This window comes from Bufo bufo, chromosome 9 (assembly GCF_905171765.1).
Source record: "Bufo bufo chromosome 9, aBufBuf1.1, whole genome shotgun sequence".
Taxonomy (NCBI): Eukaryota; Metazoa; Chordata; class Amphibia; order Anura; family Bufonidae; genus Bufo; species Bufo bufo.
Window position 1 is genome coordinate 139,959,458 of NC_053397.1, and position 23,138 is coordinate 139,982,595.

Sequence of the window (23,138 nt, forward strand, 5' to 3'; positions counted from 1 at the left end):
AGTGAGAATATTAATTATTCTGTTAGATTTTGTTCCTGCCTGTGTAATGGAGTCAGCCTATTCTTATGACTATGGCGTGCCCTTCCTTTATTATTTCTACTAGAAGTTATGAATGAATTGCTATTAGCCTTCAGTAAGGGTACAGAGGGGCGGTAACCAGTCGGGGGGGAGGGGGTGAACCTGCACAGTCTGAAAATGGAAGCACTGATTGGATAGAGTCAGTCCGTGCAGGGGCGGGGGCGCACTGGCCACCAATGAATTTAATACTGGGGAGGGGGGGGGGCCGCACTGGCCACCAATGAATTTAAAACTGGGAAGGGAGGGGGGTCTGGCCCCCTGCTGCCTGGCAGCACCTGATCTCTTACAGGGGGCTATGATACGCACAATTAACCCCTCAGGTGCCGCACCTGAGGGGTTAATTGTGCGGATCACAGCCCCCTGTAAGAGATCAGGTGCTGCCAGGCAGCAGGGGGCAGTTATGTACACAGTTCTTAGTATATTCTAACTTGAAGCGTCCCCATCACCATGGGAAAGCCTCTGTGTTAGAATATACTGTCGGATCTGAGTTTTCACGATGTGAAAACTCAGATCTGAAAAAGCTGTTATGCAGACGGATCCGTTCAGAACGGATACCATCGTTTGCATTATAGGTGCGGATCCGTCTGTGCAGATACCAGACGGATCCGCACCGAACGCAAGTGTGAAAGTAGCCTAACTCTTACATTTTACTGTTCAGTTTCAATTCATCTCTCTTGCATTATTTGTTGGACGTTTAAATATATTTCTTGCTTGTGTATCACTACATTAAAACCGTGTAAAGTTCAGTAATATATGTGGCACCCAACTCAAAATATGTTTTTTAGAACTTGTCTACGTTACATAAAATATTCTACTTGGATAGGTTTCAAAGGCAAGCAACCAAATATCCCTTAGGGCTCATGCACACGACAGTATTTTTTCACGGTCCGCAAAACGGGGTTCCGTTGTTCCGTGATCCGTTTTTGTTTCCGTGTGTCTTCCTTGATTTTCAGAGGATCACCAGACATGAAGGAAAGTGAAAAAAAATCTAAGTCAAGTTTGCCTTGCAAATGATATGAAAAAAAAAAACGGACGTGGACGACAATCTTGTGTGCCTACGTGTTTTTTCACGGACCCATTGACTTTAATAAATCCGTGAACCGTTGTCAGTTAAAAAAATAGGACAGGTCCTATTTTTCTGACGGACTGGAAACACTGATCGCGGACGACAAACGGTGCATTATCCGAGTTTTCAACGGATCCATTGAAAGTCAATGGGTCCGCAGAAAATCACGGAAAACGGAACGGACACGGAACACAGCGGTCGTGTGCATGAGGCCTTATACAGTTGAGCAATCACCACTTTTTATTAAGTTTCATGGATTTCAGAGCGGTAAGGACGATTGTTCCTTTCGTTGCTCTTACAATGCAGTGGGATCTGTTTATATACAGTATATGATTCATTCCATTATCGAATGCAGCTCTGAAAAGCCTCATCTGCATTGAATTTTATGAGCTGTTGGCAATACCAAAAAAAAAAAAATCTAAGACACAAAAGTCTAAGGGCCCATGCACACGAATGTACTTCCTTTCCATGTAGGTTCCGTTTTGTTTGCGGAACTATTCATTTCAACAGGTTCGCAAAAAAAATAAAAATTAAGTTACTCCGTGTGCATTCCGTTTCCATATGTCCGTTCTGCAAAAAAATAGAACATGTCCTATTATTGTCGCATTACAGACAAGGATAGTACTGTTCTATTAGGGGTCAGCTGTTCCGCAAAATAGGGAATGCACACAGGCGTCATCCGTGTTTTTCGCAGATCCTTTTTTTGCGGACTGCAAAATACATACAGTCGTGCATGTGGAGCTCCTAAAATGATCAGGTGCTTTGAATTCTTACACCCATTCCTTCTGTTCTCCGGAGAGAAGCTGCCATCATGGGTGTCTTGCAGCAGCTTTCTTCTGTCTCCCCACTGTCACATGGCCAAACTGAGAATGTATGGTAAAGCATTTGGGCGACAGCTACTGAAGTTGTATAGGTACAGGGGTATTCCGAAATTAAGAATATTAAAATATTACTTTATTATAAGTATATTCCTAAATATATTTCATCAGTTATAATGGTTTGTTTTGTCTAGGGAACAAGAAATAAAATGCCCGCCATCCTATTAGACACAAAATCTGTCCTAATCACATAGGACGACGGGTTACTTCACAACACTGAGGTAAATAGCTGCCTCAATCCGGAATACAGCTGATAAGATCTTCAGCAGAATCTTTGTAGGAATAGAGTTTATAAAGTACAGAGAGGATGGACTGTGGTAATGTGGGGCTGTGGTAATAGAGACTGCATACAAGTGCTGCTGCTCATTAGCCACATCCCCAACTCCCCTCTATACTTCATGTCACTTCATGAACTCCATTCCTACAGAGATTCAGCTGAAAATCTTATCAGCTGTATTCAGGATCATAATTAGGGATGAGCGAATAGACCGGAGGAAACACCCGAAGTCGATTCGCATAAAACTTTGTTTCAATACTGTATGGAGCAAGCGCACAGTATCGTACAATACCGTACAGTATTGAAATGTTCCAAGGCACCACTTGGAACCAAACACGAGTTCGGGAAATGTTTTATTTACAATAGAAATTAATTTATGAAGTTATTACACAAAGTCTCACGATACTTCAAAGAAAACTTTAGCTCATCGGAGCCAATACATTCTAATATTGTACGGAGCACTCGCTCCGTACAGTACTGAAATAAAGATTTATGCGAATCTACTTCGGATGTTTCATCCGAAGTAGATTCGCTCATCCCTAATCATAATCCCTGAAAAGCACAGAGGATGATGAGGTAGCCCTTTAGCTCAGTGTTGTGAAATAATTTGTCCTGCTGTGTGATTATGACAGGTTGTGTGTACTAATAGGACGGCGGCCATTTTATTGCCCCTAATGATAGCCCCTCAGACAAAACAGCCATTATAACTAATGAAAGGTATTTGGGAATCTATTTATAATAAATATTTTCAGTAATTTTTTTTCTTAATTCTTAGAGAACCTCTTTAACAAGATGGAAAGTACATAAAATGAATGCGTTAAATGGTCTAGGATAAAAAGTTTAAATTCACTTTCCTAATAATCATAAGTTAACCATATTTAAAATACGAGAGAGAGAACAGAGCAGCATGCTGAGGTTTACTTCAGTTGCAGAGGTTCACATTCACTGCGCTGCTTTGCCCAAAGACTAGTGTAGCTCCACTTCAGAGAGTCACAAACTGTCCCCTCAAAAGCAGAATACCAAAACACATATGAAAATGTCACCCAATGAGGAAATTCATGGAGTTTGCTGCATTTTTCCAACGCCAATGTTACATTTATCCACTACAGGTATGAACTTCAGAAAATGAATGAGAAGTGGACTAAGGCTAGTTTTCACACTCAGACTGATCAGTCACGGATCTGCACAGACTGATCCGTTCAGATTGGATCCGTTTGCATTATCTTTAAGATATCCAATACGGATCCGTCTTGAACACCATTGGAAGTCAATGGATGACTGATCCATTTTCTATTGTAACAGATTGTCTGACGAAACTCAGCCAGACACCCAAACGCTGCAAGCGGAATGGAGACGGAACGGAGGCAAACTGATGTGTTCTGAGTGGATCCTTTTCCATTCAGAATGCATTAGGGCAAAACTGATCCGTTTCGGACAGCTGAGAGCCCTAAACGAATCTCACAAACGGAAAGCCAAAACGCCAGTGTGAAAGTAGCGTAAGCTCTCAATCTTTTGTTTCAGTCACCTCTGAAAGACAACTGTGGGGGTAGAAGTAAAATCCAAAGCACTATGCCATTTGTGACCCTCAACTTTAGAAGTAAAATCCGGTAAATAAAATGTTCAATACTGAATGGATCAGCAGTTCCCCTTTACCCAGAAAGGGGGCCCATAAAGTGGACAAGCTTGAAGTCAGCATATCCTCCAATGGTTTCTTTAAAGGGTTTCTGTCACCCCGCAAAACTCTTTTTTTTTTTTTTGGGATAGTTAGATTCCTCATAGTGCGATATAGGAGAATATAATGCTCTTACTTACTTTCATGCGGCCGATTCTTTATAAAACGAACTTTTATAATATGTAAATGAGGGCTCTACCAGCAAGTAGGGCGTCTACTTGCTGGTAGCTGCTACAGAAATCCGCCCTCTCGCCGTGTTGATTGACAGGGCCAGCCGTGATCTCCTCCTCCGGCTGGCCCTGTCAGTAATTCAAAAATCGCGCGCCTCGCGTCATTCGGCACAGGCGCTCTGAGATGAGGAGGCTCGTATCCTCAGCACTCCCTCAGTGCGCCTGCGCCGATGACATCACCGAAAGAAGACGTCATCGGCACAGGCGCACTGAGGGAGTGCTGAGGATACGAGCCTCCTCATCTCAGAGCGCCTGCGCCGAATGACGCGAGGCGCGCGATTTTTGAATTACTGACAGGGCCGGCCGGAGGAGATCACGGCTGGCCCTGTCAATCAACACGGCGAGGGGGCGGATTTCTGCAGCAGCTACCAGCAAGTAGACGCCCTACTTGCTGGTAGAGCCCTCATTTACATATTATAAAACTTCGTTTTATAAAGAATCGGCCGCATGAAAGTAAGTAAGAGCATTATATTCTCCTATATCGCACTATAAGGAATCTAACTATCCAAAAAAAAAAAAGGAGTTTTGCGGGGTGACAGAAACCCTTTAAAGGAAGTCTTTCACGCAGATTCACCCTATTAACCTAATAACAGTGTTATGTCCACAGCATCCCCCCTATTAAAGCTGTGCTTACCGTTAGTTCCTTGCCATCATCGTTCTGCAGAAAAACACTTAATCCACATGCAAATGAGGCTAGGAGCCACTCCCCCTCCACCGCATCTGCCCGCCCTTAGTCTCTGCTCTAACCTCCCTCCTCCCGTCCGTAATCCCGCGCATGTGCCGATGAACGTGATATCGGCGCGTGCGCATTGAATGAGCACAGTCGGGCCGGGGCATCACAGTTTACCGTGTTTTTCTGCAGAACGATGATAGCAAGGAACAAACGGTAAGCACAGTTTTAATAGGGGGGATGCCGTGGACATAACACTTATTAGGTTAATAGGGTGAATCTGCGTGAAAGACTCCCTTTAACCCCTTAGTTAGCAGCCTGTTTTGGGCCTTACTGACCAAGCGCTTTTCTTCCTTTTTTTCAGTTACATTCCAAGAGCTATAACTTTTTTATTTTTCTGTTTATATAGCTTTATGAGGAATTGTTTTTTGCAGGACAGATTGTAGTTTTTAATAGCGCCATTTTGGGGTACATATAACTTTCTGATTAACCTTTAACTCTTTCTGGGAGGCAGATGAGAAAACCAGCAATACTGCCACTGCGTTTTTATGTTATAAATTTTACGGCGTTAATTTTTCGGTATAAGTAACATAATATCTTTATTCTCTGGGTCAGTACGATTACAGTGATACCAAATACATTTTTTTTTTTTAACATTTTACCACTTTTGTGCAATAAAACACCTTATAAAAAAAATAATGTTTTTGCATTGCAGCTTCCCAAGACCCATAACTTTTTTTTTATTTTTTGTATGGAGTTGTGTGAGGGCTTCATTTTTGCGGGAAGACTTGTATTTTTTATTGGTATCATTATGGGGTAAATGGCACTTTTTGATCACTTGTTATTCCGTTTTCTTGGTGGCAACTAAAAATTAATTAGCAATTCTGTCTTTTTTCACGGCGTTCACCGTAGGGGATAATTTACATGATATTTATATAGTCTGGGTCGCTACGGACGTGGCAATAGCAAACAAATGGGGAAGCTTTTTTTTTTGCAATTTTTTTCATTGAAAAGCGTATTTTTTTCATGAGATTTATTGAATAAATGTTTTTTTTTTTTTACCACTTAATAGTCCCACAAGGGGACTATAACAGACGGCCTTTTATTGCTTTTAAAATGCAATGCACTATCCCTATAGTGCAATATACACCGGACCCAAGAGAGTCACAAGAACCACCCTACATGCACATCCGACAATAGCCAATAAAATATATAAAGTTTATTGAACACACATTTAAAATTGTATACAAAATAAACAGCGTGTCGGTGTAAGAATGAATATCACCGACACAGAGTCCACTGAATAGGAACACAATATAACCCAGCTATACAAAATATGCACCTATGAACAATATGAAGAAAATATCAAATGAGGTAAGGCCACTAATAAATAGTCAGACCACAATGAGGTCAAGTAACAAGAGCCAAAACCTGTGGGCAGCTGGTGCAGTGGACCTGAAAAGAGGAGAAACGGCACTGTGGGCATTTCTCATCTTTTCAGGTCCACTGCACCAGCTGCCCACAGGTTTTGGCTCTTGTTACTTGACCTCATTGTGGTCTGACTATTTATTAGTGGCCTTACCTCATTTGATATTTTCTTCATATTGTTCATAGGTGCATATTTTGTTTAGCTGGGTTATATTGTGTGTTCCTATTCAGTAGACGCTCAGTGGACTCTGTCGGTGATATTCATTCTTACACCGACACGCTGTTTATTTTGTATACAATTTTAAATGTGTTTGTTGGTGTGTTCAATAAACTTTATATATTTTATTACTTGGCTATTGTCGGATGTGCATGTATAGGGTGGTTCTTGTGACTCTCTTGGGTCAGGTGTATTTTGTACTATTTACCACCCTTTTGCACTCTTGGGAATATTTATTTATTCATTGGTGTGCCCCCCATTTTTCAAATTTACTATCCCTATAGTGCATTGCATTTTAATGGCAATGCTATTCTAACATTGACCAGCAGGCTGCACCAGAGATGCGCAGCCTGCTAGAAATTACTGAAGGCTTGTCTGGGGCCTACATCAGACCCCAGGCAGCCTTCACACACATCGGCACCCAGCGATAGCATTTGCGGGAAGCCGATGGGAAACAGAGGGAGTCCGCTCCCTCTAAAAGCGATTTACATGCGGCGGGCGCCATTGCCCGCAGAATTTAAAGTGTTAAACGGCCCAGATACACACTCCTGCCTATTCAGGCTGTTGAGAGCCACAGCCCTGCTCTCATGTTAAAGCCGGCGACCCCTGCAGCGCTTAGACAGGGCCGCCGTAAAAGCCTAAGGCCCCTTAACCCCTTACGGACACATGACGTACCGGTACGGCATGTTTTCCCGAGTCCTTAAGGACACATGACGTAGAGGTACGTCATGTGTTGTTCCGATCACCGCCGCCCGGAACAAGGTGCCTGCTTAAATCATTGAGCGAGCAGGCACCTCGGCTAAATGCGCGCGGGGGGGGGGGGGGGAGAATCGCTGTGTCAATTCAATTCAGACGTGCGGTTTGAGGCTTTTACCTGGTGCGGCGGTGGTGCCATCGGGTCCCCATGGGGCTGTGGGGGGGACCCGATGGCAATGGAAGGCAGCGCAATGCCTTCCTTAAAGGGGTATTCTCATCTCGCTATTTGAGCCTCCCCTGCAGCAGCTCTGCATTTCACTTCCTGCTTTCCAAGCTTCCCAGGCTGGGCGGGCTTAGGCAGTTTAAAGGGTTTCTACCACTTCGTTTTCACATAATTAGCTTTCAGACACTAGCGATCCGCTAGTGTCTGCTCTACCGAACCATCCTAATATAATTGCTTTTGGGGCAGCCGTTTCGCTAAAAAAAGAACTTATATTGATATGCTAATGAGCCTCTAGGTGCTATGGGGCGTCATTAGCACCTAGAGGCTCGGTCTACCTTCACAAAATGCCGCCGCCCAGCGCGTCCCTCCAGCCCGCCCATCTCCTCCGGAATGCAATCCTCCCTGTGAGCGTATGTATTCGGCGCATGCGCAGTGAATGTCTGACCGCTTCCCTGCTCAGACATCTCCACTGCGCCTGCGCCGATGACGTCATAGTGCTCCGAGGAACAGGCGCAGTGGAGATGTCTGTGCAGAAAGCGGTCAGACATTCAATGCGCATGCGCCGAATACATACGCTCACAGGGAGGATCGCATTCTGGAGAAGATGGGCGGGCTGGAGGGACGCGCTGGGCGGCGGCATTTTGTGAAGGTAGACCGAGCCTCTAGGTGCTAATGACGCCCCCATAGAACCTAGAGGCTCATTAGCATATCAATATAAGTTCTTTTTTTAGCTCAACGGCAGGACAATAAGCTATTATATTAGGATTGTTTGTTAGAGCAGACACTAGCGGATCGCTAGTGTCTGAAAGCTAATTATGTGAAAACGAAGTGGTAGAAACCCTTTAAGTGAAGGCCAGCCACGCCTCCTTATGACATCACTCAGAGCTCAGTCCTTGCGTGCAGCCTGCCGTCTATGTGAAGCAGCTTCTGCTGTTCAATCCTCACTCAGAGCAATGCTAATGCACCATGAAGGAAGTGCCCTAGACAAGTGCAGCCCCCAATATGCCTCCATCAGCCACCCCCAGTGCCTTCAATACCCCAGCCCACCAAGCCCCATCCCCCGCAATAAGCCCCGCCCCCCGCCGAGCGGCAGCTCCGATCCTCTCCCTATCTGATGCGGCATGAATGTTCTAATGCGCATGCGTGGTTGCCGGCGTGCGCGCTCCTGAGCAACAGACCGGCTGCCTGGGTGAAACAAAGGTCCTCTCTGCGCAGGCGCGGCTCAGAGATGCGGCAGAGTAGCGGGCCGTATCCTTTGGATACAGGATACAACTGTGGCACTACATAAACAGAATAATTAGAACATGGGTGAGTTTTTTTTAATGACATTAAATTAGAAAAATGACGGAGGGCATCAGTTGGACCATATGAGATATGATCTTAAAGATGAGAATACCCCTTTAAGCATCTGCGCTGCCTTCCGGTGAAGAGCCCGGAAGCCCCGGAAGCTGTATGAGTAATACACACAGTATTACTCCTACAGCCAATGCATTCCAAGAAAAAATGCAACAAACGGATATGCCACTGACTATACTGGCTAGTCATAAATGCAGATATTAAAAGCTGAGACTTTTGCCAATATAATCCTGTCAGGAAAATATCGGAGCCCATCATGCACCAATTAGGGGGGGGGGTGTGTAATTATATATATATATATATATATATATATATATATATATATACACATATACATACATACATACATACATGTATCGCCGCGTCCGTATCGACTGGCTCTATAAACATATCACATGACCTAACCCCTCAGATGAACACCGTAAAAAATAAAAACTGTGCTAAATAAACCATTTGTTTTGTCACCTTACATTACAAAAAGTACAACGGCTATCGATCAAAAAGGCGTTTGCGCACCAAAATAGTACCAATCTAAGGCTACTTTCACACTAGCGTTGTTTTAATCCGGGGTTCAATTCCGACACCGGAACTGCCCGCCGGATCCGGAAAAACGTGTGAAAACGGATTACATTTGAATCCTGATCAGGATTTTGATCACAATGAAAAAATGCATTGGAAAAAACGGATCCGCCATTTATGGACTTTAACTTTTTTTTCACATTTTTCGGGTTTAACATGCAAAAGCCGGATCCGTTTTGACTGAACACACAGCGCCAGATCCGGCGTTAATGCAAGTCAATGGGAAAAAGGCCTGATCCGGCGTTCAGTCAAAGTGTTCAGGCTTTTTGGCCGGAGGTAAAAATACTGCATGCTACGTTTTTCTGAAAAGCCTGATCAGTCAAAAAGACTGAACTGAAGACATCCTGATGCATCCTGAAGGACTGACTCTCCATTCAGAATGCATGGGGATAAAACTGATCAGTTCTTTTCCGGATTTGAGCCCCTAGGACGGAACTCAGCGCCGGAAAAGAAAAACGCTAGTGTGAAAGTACCCTAACCGTCACCTCATCCCTCAAAAAATGAACCCCTACCTGAGACAATCGCCCAAAAAAAAAAAAAATATGGCTCAGAATATGGAGACACTAAAACTTTTTATTTTTTTTTAAAAAAAAAAGCTGTTAGGGTACTTTCACACTAGCATTTTTCTTTATCGGCGCTGAGTTCCGTCCTAGGGGCTCAAATCCGGAAGAGAACTGATCAGTTTTATCCTAATGCATTCTGAATGGAGAGGAATCCGTTCAGGATGCATCAGGATGACTTCAGTTCAGTCTTTTTGACTGATCAGGCTTTTCAGAAAACCGTAGCATGTTGTATTTTTACCTCCGGCCAAAAATCCTGAACACTGACTAAACGCCAGATACGGTCTTTTTCCCATTGACTTGCATTAACGCCGGATCCGGCGCCCTGTGTTCAGTCAAACTGGATCCGGCTTTTGCATGTTAAACCCGAAAAATGTGGGGAAAAAAAGTTAAAGTCCATAAATGGCGGATCCGTTTTTTCCCAAAAATTTTTTCATTGTGATCAAAATCCTGATCAGGATTCAAATGTAATATGTTTTCACACGTTTTTCCGTATCCGGCGGGCAGTTCCGGTGTCGGAATTGAACGCCGGATTTAAACAACATTAGTGTGAAAGTAGCCTTATTGTGTAAAACTTACATAAATAAAAAAAAAGTATACATATTCGGTATTGCCGCTTCCGTATCGACCGGCTCTATAAAAATATCACATGACCTAACCTCTCAGATGAACACCGTAAATTTTTTTTTATAAAAACTGCTAAATAAACCATTTTTTGTCACCTTACATCACAAAAAGTGTAATCGCAAGCGATCAAAAAGTCACGCGCACCCCAAAAAAGTGCCAATAAAACAGTCATCTCATCCCGCAAAAACCATACCCTACCCAAGGTAATCGCCCAAAAACTGAAAAAGTTATGGCTCTCAGACTATGGAAACACTAAAACAATTTTTTTTGCTTCAAAAATGAAATCATTGTGTAAAACGTACATAAATAAAAAATAAAAAAAAAGTATACATATTAGGTATCGCCGCATCAGTGACAACCTGGTCTATAAAAATATCACATGATCTAACCCGTCAGATGAATGTTGTAAATAAAAACGGTGCCAAAACAGCTATTTCTTAGCTTGCCTCACAAAAAGTGTAATAGAGTAGGGATCGACCGATTATTGGTTTTACTGATATTATCGGCCGATATTCAGGATTTTGGAAGTCATCGGTATCGGCATCTATTTTGCAGATATTCCGATAACGTATTGGGAACACAGATCACGCTGCTGTCAGCGCTCTCCGCGTTCCCTCAGCAGCACAGGGGAAAAGGAAGCAGTGTCTCCTCCCCCTGTGCTGCTGCAGCCAGTGAGAGGAAGGAGGACAAGAGAAGGGGCGGGGCTACGGCCGCTGCGCCACCAATGAAGAGAAATCTCTCATTAATTCATATACAGGAGGCGGGAGCTGGCTGCAGAATCACATAGCCGGCTCCCGACCTCTATATGCGTAGCTGCGATCTGCGGTAGTTAACCCCTCAGGTGCCGCGGATCGCAGCTACCGCTCATAGAGGTCGGGAGCCGGCTATGTGATTCTGCAGCCAGCTCCCGCCTCCTGTATATGAATTAATGAGAGATTTATGTTCATTGGTGGCGCAGTGCGCCCCATCCCCCTCCAAGCCCCCCCAGTATTAAATCATTGGTGGCGCAGTGCGCCCCCCCCCACAGTATTAATCATTGGTGGCAGTGGCCACAGGGTCCCCTCTCCCCTCCTTCTCCGATCGGAGCCCCAGCAGTGTAATCCTGGGGCTCCGATCGGTTACCATGGCAGCCAGGACGCTATTGAAGCCCTGACTGCCATAGTAAGCTCCATGCTGCTGTGTGCACAAAGCACAGAGCAGCAGGGACAGTGTGAGATCCTATTCACCCTGATAGAGATCTATCAGGGTGAATAGGACAAGGGTTCTAGTCCCTAAGAGGGCTAAAAGTTTGTAAAAAAAAAAATATATATATTAAAGGGTTTCTGTCACCCCATTAAACCGTTTTTTTTTTTTTTCTTTACTAATAATCCCTATAGTGCGATCTCATGATACATAAGCAAATTAATCATTTTGGTTCAGTAGAATTTGCTAAAAATCGATTTTTAAAATATGCTAATTACCTTGCTACCAGCAAGTAGGGCGGCTACTTGCTGGTAGCAGCCGCATCCTCCGATGGTAATGACGCCCCCTCGGCATGCTGATTGACAGGGCCAGGGAAGGGAATCGTTCTCTGCTGGCGCTGTTAGAATTTGAAATCTCGCGCCTGCGCCGTACCTGTCTTCAATCGGCGCAGGCGCACTGGGAGGCGGCCGCTCGCTTGACCGCTCCATCCTCAATGCGCCTGCGTCGATGACGTCATCAAGAACACCCGGAAGATATTTATTATTAATAATCGTTGGTGGTATAGTGTTAATAACTGTCATTTTTATAAAATTATTTATTCCCATTTTGTTGGTGGTTTTTGTGGCAGCATGCTTATTATGTACATACTTACCTGATTCGAGCATCCAGCGACGTCACCGGACTCTCCGCCTCCTTCCAGCGATGCCGGCGTCTTCTCTTCCGGGTGTACTTGATGACGTCATCGACGCAGGCGCATTGAGGATGGAGCGGTCGAGCGAGCGGCCGCCTCTCAGTGCGCCTGCGCCGATTGAAGACAGGTACGGCGCAGGCGCGAGATTTCAAATTCTAACAGCGCCAGCAGAGAACGATTCCCTTCCCTGGCCCTGTCAATCAGCATGCCGAGGGGGCGTCATTACCATCGGAGGATGCGGTTGCTACCAGCAAGTAGCCGCCCTACTTGCTGGTAGCAAGGTAATTAGCATATTTTAAAAATCGATTTTTAGCAAATTCTACTGAACCAAAATGATTTGCTTATGTATCATGAGATCGCACTATAGGGATTATTAGTAAAGAAAAGAAAAAAACGGTTTAATGCGGTGACAGAAACCCTTTAAGTATAAATGAAAAAGAAAGATTTACAAAAAATAAATAAAAAACTACACGTTAATCAACAAACAAAAACATACATTTTCAGCAGATGTGTAGTAATTTTTTTAATTTTTTTTTAAATGAAAATTCCCAGAATATCGGTATAAATTATCGGCTTGAAAGTTCACAAATTATCGGTATCGGCCCTAAAAAAAAAATCAATATCGGTCGATCCCTAATATAGAGCAACCAAAAATCATATGTACCCTAAACTAGTACCAACAATACTGCCACCCTATCCCGTAGTTTCTAAAATGGGGCCACTTTTTTGGAGTTTCTACTCTAGGGGTGCATCAGGGGGGCTTTAAATGGGACATGGTGTCAAAAAAAAAAAAACTGCCTTCCAAAAACCGTATGGCATTCCATTCCTTCTGCGCCCTGCCGTGTGCCCGTACAGCGGTTTACTACCACATATGGGGTGTTTCTGTAAACTACAGAATCAGGGCCAGAAATATTGAGTTTGGTTTGGCTGTTAATGTTAACCCTTGCTATGTAACTGGAAAAAAATTATTAAAATGGAAAATCTGCAGAAAAAGTGAAATTTTGAAATTGTTTCTATTTTCCATTAATTCTTGTGGAACACCTAAAGGGTTAACAAAGTTTGCAAAATCAGTTTTGAATACCTTGAGGGGTGTAGTTTATAGAATGGGGTCATTTTTGGGTGGTTTCTATTATGTAAGCCTCGCAAAGTGACTTCAGAACTGAACTGGTCCCTAAAAATTTGGTTTTTGAAAATTTCTGAAAAATTTTAAGCTTTGCTTCTAAACTTCTAAGCCTTGTAACATCCCCAAAAAATAAAATATCATTCCCAAAATGATCCAAACATGAAGTAGACATATGGGGAATGTAAAGTAACTATTTTTGGAGGTATTACTATGTATTATAGAAGTAGAGAAATTGAAACTTGGAAATTTGCAATTTTTTACAAATTTTTGGTAAATTTGGTATTTTTTTATAAATAAAAATGAATTTTTTTGACTTCATTTTACCAGCGTCATGAAGTACAATATATGACGGAAAAAAACTCTCAGAATGGCCTGGATAGGTCAAAGCGTTTTAATGTTATCAGCACTTAAAGGGACACTAGTCAGATTTGCAAAAAATGGCCAAGTCCTTAAGGTGAAATAGGGCTGAGTCCTTAAGGGGTTAATGACTGCCCTAAAAACACGTATGGATGGTCACTAAGGGGTTAATCAGAGAGATCCACAAAATGTACAAAATAATGCAACGTTTCGATTTTCGAATAAAACATAGCCTTTCTTAAGTATGCTTTCATACACATTTTAACGATCCTCAGGATAGGTCATCAGTATCTGATCGGAGGGGGACTGACATCCCTGCTGATCAGCTGTTTAAATAGGCACTGGCGCTCCTGTGAGCGCCGCAGCCTTCGAGGCTCACCAAGCACAGTGCCGTACATTGTATAGCGCAGGGCTCGACAAATCCCAGGCGCCAGGTCGCCATGGCGACCAGGAATTTGGTCTTGGCGCTTGGGTATTTGTCAGCCCGTTTTCAAAGATGCTCTCTCGGCGCACACCATGGTTTCCTGAGCCGGCACAGTGGAGAAGAAGAGGAGTCCCTCCCTCCCCACTGTGCGCGGCTGCCGCTGGCCACCAAGATAACAGAGTAGGAGGAGGAGGGACTGTGGCCACTGCGCCACCAATGAATGCCTGAATACCAATGTGCCGGCCATATCCCGGCCCCTATGACTGCATGCTGTGATCCGCGCGATTAACCCCTCAGTTGAGGGGTTAATCGCGCGGATCACAGCGTCCTGTCAGAGGTCGGGAAGGTTTGTCTGCATTGGTGGCAGTGGCCAGTTCCGATCGGAGTCCCAGCAGTGTAATGCTGGGGCTCCGATCGGTTACCATGGCAGCCAGGAGTCATGCTGCTGAAGTCCTGGCTGTGATGGTATGTTAGTGAGCAGCATTATACTCACGTGCGCCGTGGCCGCCGGGCGCTCCTTCTGTCTGTGCGGCTCATTGCTAATGCTTATAGCATTAGCAATGCGCCGCACAGACCTATGAGAAGAAGGAGCTCCCAGCGATCACGGCGCACGTGAGTATAATGCTGCTCACTAACATACCATCGCAGCCAGGACTTCAGTAGCGTCCTGGCTGCCATGGTAACCGATCGGAACCCGAGCATTACACTGCTGGGACTCCGATCGGAACTGCCCACTGCCACCAATGATGTGGGGGGGGGGGGGCCTGTGGCCACTGCCACCAATGATTAATACTGGGGAGGGAGGGGGGGTGGGTTTGTTACCAGAGGGGGCTGATAAGAGGGAGAGGCTGGGGGGGCACATGATAGGCTGGCTGCCATGGTCAGCTCCCTGCTGTTGTGTGCACAAAGCACAGGGCAGCAGGGAGTGTGTAAAGTCCTATTCAGACTAATAGAGCTCTATTAGGGTGAATATGACAAGGGTTCTAGCCCTTAACCACCTCCGGACCGCCGAACCTCAGCGGCGCGTCCTGGAGGTGGTTGATTGTTACCTCCTGGACGCATATACGCGTCCTCTCGCGAGATTTCGGTCACAGCCGGCCCGCGCATGCGCATCGCGGGCCGGCAAAAGTTAGAGGAGTATTTCATCAGCAACCTGCCAGACAATGATCGTTGCTGGCAGGTTGCTGATTTTTAAAAAAAATCAAAGATGGCTTCTGATAACACCTTATATTTATAAATATAAGGTGTTAAATGGCTTGTCTGCTCCTCTGCTGGTCCTTTTCGTCGGTTGGTTCCAGCAGACAAAACTGTGAGTACCCAAACACTACACTTAGGGTCCATTCACACGTCCGTTTTTTCTTTCCTGATCTGTTCCGTTTTTTCAGGAACAGATCTGGACCCATTCATTTTCAATGGGTCCTGGAAAAAATCAGACATTGAGCTGTCCGTTTTTTTCCAGGACCTATTGAAAATGAATGGGTCCAGATCTGGTCCAGATCTGTTCCTGAAAAAACGGAACAGATAGATAAGGAAAGAAAAAACGGACGTGTGAATAGACCCTTAGCCCCAGATCACCCTCCATCACCCCCATCATCCAAATTAACCCCTTGATCGACCCCTGTCAATCACCTAGTGAAAGGGAAAAAAGTGATCAGTGTAAACTGTCACTTTTTCCACTGGTATTGACTTACAGTTTTAGGATAGTTTAGGTCCCTTGGTTAGGTAGTTAGCGTCAGTTTGCGCCCAGCCCACCGCACCGCAGTCACTTATTCACTGATTAGCGTATCGCTAATCAGCATTTGTACATTTATAGTATCTGTAAGTGATCAAAACTGGTCACAGTCAGATCTATAATTATATTAGTGTCACCTTAGCTCGCCCTCCACCCAAAACGCAGTGTTTGCCCGATCAGGCCTGATCGGTCGCCCACACGTGCGTTCACCCACGCCCGCCCCACCGCAGTGACAAAAAAATATTATTTTTTTTATCACTGCACAAATCACTTTACAAGCACTGCGGCGATAAAAAAAAATCTGTTTTGATATTTTTTTATCAACCGCAGCAGCCTCCGGTACTTCGCTAGCCTCCCCTTTGTAAGACAGGCTTGCTTTTTTTCTTGGGTAGTCTCAGGGAATACCCCTAAATTTAGTAGTCCAAATGTCAAACAGGGGGTATTCTTCTGAAGAGGCCTACAGGATTCTGACCCAGTCGGATGAGGAGTGGGAACCCTCATCTGACGAATCTAGCTGGTCAGAATATGAACCTGTAGAAAGCAGTGGCACTCTGACCCAAAGTTCTGACGAGGAGGTTGAGGTCCCTGATAGCACCAGGCGTACCAGGCCCCGTGTCGCTAGACCACAGGTTGTGCAGGATCCCTTCTTAAGAGCAGCAGAGTGGGGCTGGCGCTGTCGGATTACGTGGTGAGGCATACACCAGCAGCGCAGCCCATCCTGGACCTAGTACCAGCACTGCCGTACAACATGGTGAAGTGGCGAGCACCAGAAGGGCAGTTGAAGCTGGCACGGTGGCACGTGCAATAGTTACCCCGTCGCAGCCACCGCAAAGACAGGCCCGTAGAGCCCCTAGAGTCCCTGAGGTGCTGGCAAACCCTGATTGGCAGTCACCAACTTCGCCGCACCTGTAGTTCCCCCTTTCACCGCCCAGTCTGGAGTTCGGGTTGAGACAGCTCAGATCGGTTCGGCCCTGGGCTTTTTTGAGCTGTTCTTGACTGCGGAGCTCTTGGACTTAGTCGTGGCAGAAACAAATCGGTATGCCACTCAATTTATATCCGCCAACCCGGGAAGCTTTTATGCCCAGCCTTTCCGGTGGAAACCAGTCCAAGTTTCCGAAATTAAAATTTTTCTGGGCCTTCTCCTCAACATGGGCCTGACAAAAAAGCATGAATTGCGGTCATATTGGTCCACGAACCCGATTCATCACATGCCCATGTTCTCTGCTGCTATGTCCAGGACACGTTTTGAGACATCCTGCGTTTCGTGCACTTTAGCGACAACAGCACCTCTCATCCCAGAGGCCACCCAGCTTTTGACCGGCTCAACAAAATTCGGCCCCTCATAGACCACTTCAACCAGAAATTTGCAGATTTGTATACCCCCCCGAGCAAAACATCTGCATAGACGAGTCCCTAATACATTTTACCGGGCGCCTTGGCTTCAAACAATACATCCCAAGCAAGCGTGCCCGGTATGGGGTCAAATTATATAAGCTCTGTGAAAGGGCCACAGGCTATACCCACAAATTTCAGATCTACGAGGGAAAAGATCAGACCCTGGAGCCGGTCGGTTGCCCTGACTACCTGGGGAGCAGTGGGAAGACAGTCTGGGACTTGGCGTCACCGTTATTTGGCAAGGGGTACCATCTTTATGTGGACAATTTTTACACAAGTGTGCCCCTCTTCAGGCATTTGTTCCTAGAACAGATTAGCTGCTGTGGCACCGTGCGACATAGTCGCGTGGGCTTCCCCCAACGGCTCGTTACCACCCGTTTTGCAAGGGGGGAGAGGGCTGCCTTGTGTAACGAAGAACTGCTCGCGGTGAAATGGAGAGACAAGCGTGACGTTTACATGCTCTCCTCCATTCAAGCAGACACGACAATCCAAATTGAAAGGGCAACCCGTGTCATTGAAAAGCCCCTCTGTCTACGACTATAATGCGCTCATGGGAGGGGTGGACTTCAATGACCAGATGTTGGCTCCCTATTTAGTTTCCCGACGCACCAGACGCTGGTATAAGAAGGTGTCTGTATATTTAATTCAATTGGCTGCCTATAATAGTTTTGTTCTCTACAGTAAGGCTGGGAGAACACGATCCTTCCTCAAATTTCAGGAAGAGATCATCGAGAATCTTCTGTATCTAGGAGGTTCCGTGGCCCCAACCACCAGTGTAGTGAGCCGTCTACACGAGCGACATTTCCCCAGTGTCGTTCCTGGTACCTCAAACCAACCGCCACCCCGAAAAAATGTTTGTGTCTGTAGCAGGAGTGGAATAAGGCGTGACACCCGCTATTTCTGTCCTGACCACCCTGCCCTATGCTTAGGGGAGTGTTTCCGGAAGTACCACACACAGGTACACCTAGCATAGGGATCACATCTTACAGGACAGGCACACAGGGCTATTAGGGCCCTTTTACTCACAGCTGCTGCAAACCTCTCCTTTCACCTGGGATAAAGTGCATAATGTACTTCGCCACATCTTTGGGTGATTTGCGCTTTGCACATTGTCCCATGGGGAAGCAGAGGTTTGTTCTATAAAGGTAAAAAAGAAAAAAAAAAAAATACCGGTAAGTAAAAAAGTTAACGTTCAGTTGAAAAAGTTAAAGTTTATATGTTCCGTTCAAATTTTATTATAAAGTTAATAAATTTATTGCGTTGCGGCCTGGTTTTTTTCTTTTTTGTTTTGTTTTTTTTACCTTCCAAGGTGGACCAACCGATCGACTAGCTGCAGCACTGATGTGCATTCTGACAGAAGCATTGCGCTGCTGTCAGATTACACAAAAGTCGGTGTATGCAGCGCTGCAAGACGAGATTTCTCCTCTGCAGTAAAAGATACGTTTGCCGAGGCATATGAGCTGAGGAGGTGGCGGTGTTCATATGCTTTGGCAAACACTTTGTATATAAAAAAAAAAAAAATACAAATAAAAAAATCCCGGCAATGATTTATTCATCCACATCGATTGATGTGAATGGAGAAATCTGGTTTGCCAGGGCATACGGGCTAAGTGGGTATGAATGTTGGGCGGAGCTCCTATGTCCTGGCAGACGACGTTCCCCTCTTTTTTTTGGCAGAGATTTTTTCATCCACATTGATCGATGCGAATGAAGAAATCTGTGCCGTTCATTTTTTCTTTCAGCCCAGAGGCTGAACGGAAAAGAAAAAATCTCATTACCTGTATGCTCAATATAAGGAGAATAGCAGAAACTCCTAATGCTGGCCATACATGTAATGATTGCGGAGACCCTCAAATGCCAGGGCAGTACAAACACCCCACAAATGACCCCATTTTGGAAAGAAGACACCCCAAGGTATTCACTGAGGGGCATATTGAGTCCATGAAAGATTTAAATTTTTGTCCCAAGTTAGCGGAAAGGGAGACTTTGTGAGAAAAAACATATCAATTTCCGCTAACTTGTGCCAAAAAAAATAAATAAAAATTCTATGAACTCGCCATGCCCCTCATTGAATACCTTGGGGTGTCTTCTTTCCAAAATGGGGTCACATGTGGGGTATTTATACTGCCCTGGCTTTTTAGGGATCCCAGACTTCTTCTCACGCTTTGGGGCCCCAATGTCTAAAAATGCCCTCCTAAAAGGAATGTGGGCCCCTTTGCGCATCTAGGCTGCAAAAAAGTGTCACACATGTGGTATCTCCGTACTCAGGAGAAGTTGGGCAATGTGTTTTGGGGTGTCATTTTACATATACCCATGCTGGGTGAGATAAATATCTTGGTCAAATGCCAACTTTGTATAAAAAAAAAAAGCGAAAAGTTGTCTTTTGCCAAGATATTTCTCTCACCCAGCATGGGTATATGTAAAATGACACCCCAAAACACATTGCCCAACTCTCCTGAGTACGGAGATACCACATGTGTGACACTTTTTTGCAGCCTAGGTGGGCAAAGGGGCCCACATTCCAAAGAGCACCTTTCGGATTTCACCGGCCATTTTTTGCAGATTTTGATTTCAAACTACTTACCACACATTTGGGCCCCTAGAATGCCAGGGCAGTATAACTACCCCACAAGTGACCCCATTTTGGAAAGAAGTTTTTATTTTTTTGTCACAAGTTAGTGGAATATGAGACTTTGTAAGAAAAAAAAAAATCATCATTTTCCACTAACTTGTGACAAAAAAAAAAAAGTTCTATGAACTCACTATGCCCATCAGCGAATACCTTAGGGTGTCTACTTTCCGAAATGGGGTCATTTGTGGGGTGTTTGTACTGTCTGGGCATTGTAGAACCTCAGGAAACATGACAGGTGCTCAGAAAGTAAGAGCTGCTTCAAAAAGCGGAAATTCACATTTTTGTACCATAGTTTGTAAACGCTATAACTTTTACCCAAACCATTTTTTTTTTTATCAAAGACATGTATAACAATAACTTTAGAGAAAAATTTATATATGGATGTCGTTTTTTTTGCAAAATTTTACACCTGAAAGTGAAAAATGTCATTTTTTGGCAAAAAAAAATCTTTAAATTTTGATTAATAACAAAAAAAAGTAAAAATGTCAGCAGCAATGAAATACCACCAAATGAAAGCTCTATTAGTGAGAAGAAAAGGAGGTAAAATTCATTTGGGTGGTAAGTTGCATGACCGAGCAATAAACGGTGAAAGTAGTGTAGGTCAGAAGTGTAAAAAGTGGCCTGGTCATTAAGGGTGTTTAAGCTATAGGGGCTGAGGTGGTTAAGGAGGCTAATAGTTATTAAATAAAAAAAAATAAAAAAACAGCCCCCCAAATATAGAAAACAATATATCGTGATATATATCGCACATGCTTAAAATTATATCGCAATATAGATTTTATGACGCGGCTCCGCCTGGCTCCTAACTTTTTTAGCTGGCTCCTAGATTCCAAGGAAATTTGTCAAGCCCTGGTATAGCGTCTGTGCTTGGTATCATCCTCAGCTGCTCCTAGGCCACGTGACACATGAAAGGATTGTTACTGGCTTAGGAAAAGCTGTGAGAAGGCAGCAGCACTCACCAGCAATACCTTCTCAAAAAGCTTATTGGCGGGGGTCCTGGCTATCAGAACCTAACCGATCAGGATAAAAATCACTGAAAAAACCTTTAATTCAATAATTTTGACAATTTCTGCTATACAGGACACCAGGGCTATGTTCTATAACTTTGTTATGAATGGATGTTTGTTGATGCAGTAAATGCTTGCGGTTTTCACAACGGCACTGTGTGGCAGCACCCGATGGCTGAAAATGCATGTGCTCTCATTGGGGAGAGCAGGACCAACTGATGCCTCTGGTGGTAGCCCATCATCTGTCAGAACAAAGGGATTAGGAAAGTTGATATTTAAAGAGGACCTTTCACTAGAATAAAAAATCTAAACTAAGCATACAGACATGGAGAGCGGCGCCCAGGGATCCCCCTGCACTTACTATTATCCCTGGGCGCCGCTCCGTTCTCCCGTTATAGCCTCCGGTATCTTCATATGTTCGGCTCAACTGGGTGGAGCCTGCCGGCGTCTCCTTCTCCCAGGCTGTAAGATGCATGTGAGGTGCAGAGCCAATTCTAGCTTTGTTACAATGAGATGGTCATGTACTATATGCCTGATTTTTATTTTCTATTTTATCATGAGATAACCCCATTTAAGTAAGGTCCTCATGGGTAGTATAAAACTAAAGAAAAAAAGGAAGTAACGTTAGAAACTAGTGTATTCCACAATGGAAATAGTAGAATGTGACTGGGATAAACGGGGATCACAGCTGGTTCAGGCGACACTAATGTGTATGAGGAGCTCCCCATGATATGTGGGAAAGTAGCTTGGCTTCCAGAAAGTTACACACCATTATAATCATGAAGCCCCTATCCGGAGATGCCTGCTAGTGCAGAACAGCGCTCTGGCCTACGATCTGTGTCTCCTGGGACAGTTATTGATGTAACATCAGTGGGACAGACAGACGTATGGAGTCAGCTGACCCGGGACACACGGCAGTCAACTGTGCCAAACAGCGACTCTCGGCTGCAATGACCGGGAGTGGCGATAATGTAAATACCACACTGATTGGCACCTTCTCAACAAAATCACCGGGCTCCAATCCGTTGCCATGACAGCCTGCCAAATAATTCAATAAAAATTACCAAAGCTTTTTATGCACACCACGCCAAAATTGTGCCAAAACTAAAGCTGGTCCAAAAAAAAAAGTTATTAAATATGGCGATGCAATGAAAATTTTTATTCTCAGAGTTTTTTTTAAGCAGTAAAATCTATATAGTAGATTTTACTAGTAGTAACTATATAAAATTTGGTATAGCTGTAGTTGTACCAACCCACAGAAAAACCTCAATGTCATGATCACAAATATAAAACCTGAAAAATCAAGGGGGAAATGCATTTTTTTTATTTCACCTGATCATTTTTTCAACACAAGATATAGTGAATTAAATGGTGCCATTAACAAATACAACTTCACTGCAAAAAATAAGCCCTCATATGGCTGCGTGAACAGAAAAATACAGAAGTGTTGGGTCTTGGAAGGTGGGCAGGGGGAAAAAAACACTAAAATTAAAACTGTCCGGGTCCTTAAGGGGTTAAAGACGATCTGGAGGCTCTTCTACTTGCACTCCCATGTAATCATTCTGAAGCATCTATTCTTATGACTATGTTGTACTATTCCTTTATTATTCCTTCTAGAAGTTATGAAAGAATTGCTTGCAAGTTTGCAGAATTGTTACTACATTGGGGATGCAAGCAGTTACCAGACATGAGAGGTTACAGGTCCTTGTTAGGGTGCATTCACACAACCGTAAGTGTTTTGCGGTCCGCACATGACCAGCGCTATATAGAGAATGCCTAAGCTTGTCCGCGGTTGCAGACAAGAATAGGACATGCTCCATATTTTTTGCGGGGCAACGGAACAACTGATGAGGACAGCACACGGTGTGCTGTCTGCATCTTTTGCGGCCCCATTGAAATGAATGGGTCAGCACCCGTTCCGCAAATTTGCGGAGCAGATGCGGATCCATTTATACGGTCGTGTGAATGCACCCTTAAACTGTTATTACTTGGTCACATAGCAACTAAACTATATATGTGGCCAGACTAGTGGCTGAAT

The 23,138-nt window shown here is 44.4% G+C and overlaps 1 protein-coding gene across 2 annotated transcripts in view; it reads right to left on the bottom strand.

The window, feature by feature from the left end:
• Window positions 1–23,138, bottom strand: part of EP300 (E1A binding protein p300) — a 256,187-nt gene that overhangs the window by 226,463 nt on the left and 6,586 nt on the right. The gene's annotated exons all lie outside the window — the stretch shown is intronic.